Source organism: Lissotriton helveticus, chromosome 8 (assembly GCF_964261635.1).
Source record: "Lissotriton helveticus chromosome 8, aLisHel1.1, whole genome shotgun sequence".
Taxonomy (NCBI): Eukaryota; Metazoa; Chordata; class Amphibia; order Caudata; family Salamandridae; genus Lissotriton; species Lissotriton helveticus.
Window position 1 is genome coordinate 52,032,037 of NC_136069.1, and position 2,500 is coordinate 52,034,536.

The 2,500-nt window shown below is 40.0% G+C and overlaps 3 non-coding genes across 3 annotated transcripts; all 3 read right to left on the reverse strand.

Moving 5' to 3' along the window:
* Window positions 1-515: 515 nt before the first annotated feature.
* Window positions 516-588, reverse strand: TRNAF-GAA (transfer RNA phenylalanine (anticodon GAA)). Its single transcript has one exon. It is a non-coding gene; the product is annotated as a tRNA-Phe (tRNA).
* Window positions 589-1,681: 1,093 nt separating this feature from the next.
* TRNAF-GAA (transfer RNA phenylalanine (anticodon GAA)) lies at window positions 1,682-1,754 on the reverse strand. The gene has a single exon. It is a non-coding gene; the product is annotated as a tRNA-Phe (tRNA).
* Window positions 1,755-2,262: 508 nt separating this feature from the next.
* On the reverse strand, window positions 2,263-2,335 carry TRNAF-GAA (transfer RNA phenylalanine (anticodon GAA)). The gene has a single exon. It is a non-coding gene; the product is annotated as a tRNA-Phe (tRNA).
* Between the last annotated feature and the right edge of the window lie 165 nt (window positions 2,336-2,500).

Here is a 2,500-nt window from a genome sequence, read left to right on the forward strand (position 1 = left end):
TTCTGCCTGCTGCTAGCTGTGGTCTTCATACTTTGATTTGAACCATTCAACAAACTAGATGCATGACCTGGATGTTTACCCTTATATGTTAGAGATATGTTTTAAGGAGTCCTGTATCATTCAGCAGTTAACTTGTGCAATGAGTAAATAGAGTTTTGGGATCCGGGTTAGGTAGCGTTTTTTTAACTCTGAATGGACTAGCACTATATTACCCAGACGTATGTGGCCTGAGTAGGTAAGCAACGTCATCTGACTACTGACATCTGTGTTCAAGGGGAAGTTGAAGGTAAGGCAGACAAGAGTTTACATTACAAAAAAGCATGAAATGGGAAACATTCATAGTCTAACCTGAAGGCAAGAAATGTGGAAGCAAGTTTAGAAGGAGGACACAAAGCAAAGTCTATGTTAAATTGCTTGTGTTGTATATCAGTTGGAAAAAGTTTGATGAATAGAGAAAAAAGTACTGCAGCAGATTCCAAGACCTCTTTTGTCAGAAGCAAGCAACCTCTCAACTGTGCCGAAACCCGGGATTGAACCAGGGACCTTCAGATCTTCAGTCTAACGCTCTCCCAACTGAGCTATTTCGGCCTGCTGCTAGCTGAGGTCTTCATACTTTGATTTGAACCATTCAACAAACTAGATGCATGACCTGGATATTTACCCTTATATGTTAGAGATATGTTTTAAGGAGTCCTGTATCATTCAGCAGTTAACTTGTGCAATGGGTAAATAGCGTTTTTGGGATCCGGGTTAGGTAGCGTTTTTTTAACTCTGAATGGACTAGCACTATATTACCCAGACGTATGTGGCCTGAGTAGGTAAGCAACGTCATCTGACCACTGACATCTGTGTTCAAGGGGAAGTTGAAGGTAATGCAGACAAGAGTTTACATTACAAAAAAGCCTGAAATGGGAAACATTCATAGTCTAACCTGAAGGCAAGAAATGTGGAAGCAAGTTTAGAAGGAGGACACAAATCAAAGTCTATGTTAAATTGCTTGTGTTTTATATCAGTTGGAAAGAATTTGATGAATAGAGAAAAAAGTACTACAGCTGATTCCAAGACCTATTTTGTTAGAAGAAAGGAACCTCTCAACTGTGCCGAAACCCGGGATTGAACCAGGGACTTTTAGATCTTCAGTCTAACGCTCTCCCAACTGAGCTATTTCAGCCTGCTGCTAGCTGTGGTCTTCATACTTTGATTTGAACCATTCAACAAACTAGATGCATGACCTGGATATTTACACTTATATGTTAGAGATATGTTTTAAGGAGTCCTGTATCATTCAGCAGTTAACTTGTGCAATGGGTAAATAGCGTTTTTGGGATCCGGGTTAGGTAACGTTTTTTTAACTCTGAATGGACTAGCACTATATTACCCAGACGTATGTGGCCTGAGAAGGTAAGCAATGTCATCTGACTACTGACATCTGTGTTCAAGGGGAAGTTGAAGGTAATGCAGACAAGAGTTTACATTACAAAAAAGCATGAAATGGGAAACATTCATAGTCTAACCTGAAGGCAAGAAATGTGGAAGCAAGTTTAGAAGGAGGACACAAAGCAAAGTCTATGTTAAATTGCTTGTGTTGTATATCAGTTAGAAAAAATTTGATGAATAGTGAAAAAAGTACTACAGCTGATTCCAAGACCTATTTTGTTAGAAGCAAAGAACCTCTCAACTGTGCCGAAACCCTGGATTGAACAAGGGACCTTTAGATCTTCAGTCTAACGCTCTCCCAACTGAGCTATTTCGGCCTGCTGCTAGCTGTGGTCTTCATACTTTGATTTGAACCATTCAACAAACTAGATGCATGACCTGGATGTTTACCCTTATATGTTAGAGATATGTTTTAAGGAGTCCTGTATCATTCAGCAGTTAACTTGTGCAATGGGTAAATAGAGTTTTGGGATCCGGGTTAGGTAGCTTTTTTTAACTCTGAATGGACTAGCACTATATTACCCAGACGTATGTGGCCTGAGTAGGTAAGCAACGTCATCTGACTACTGACATCTGTGTTCAAGGGGAAGTTGAAGGTAAGGCAGACAAGAGTTTACATTACAAAAAAGCATGAAATGGGAAACATTCATAGTCTAACCTGAAGGCAAGAAATGTGGAAGCAAGTTTAGAAGGAGGACACAAAGCAAAGTCTATGTTAAATTGCTTGTGTTGTATATCAGTTGGAAAAAATTTGATGAATAGAGAAAAAAGTACTGCAGCAGATTCCAAGACCTCTTTTGTCAGAAGCAAGCAACCTCTCAACTGTGCCGAAACCCGGGATTGAACCAGGGACCTTCAGATCTTCAGTCTAACGCTCTCCCAACTGAGCTATTTCGGCCTGCTGCTAGCTGAGGTCTTCATACTTTGATTTGAACCATTCAACAAACTAGATGCATGACCTGGATATTTACCCTTATATGTTAGAGATATGTTTTAAGGAGTCCTGTATCATTCAGCAGTTATCTTGTGCAATGGGTAAATAGCGTTTTTGGGATCCGGGTTA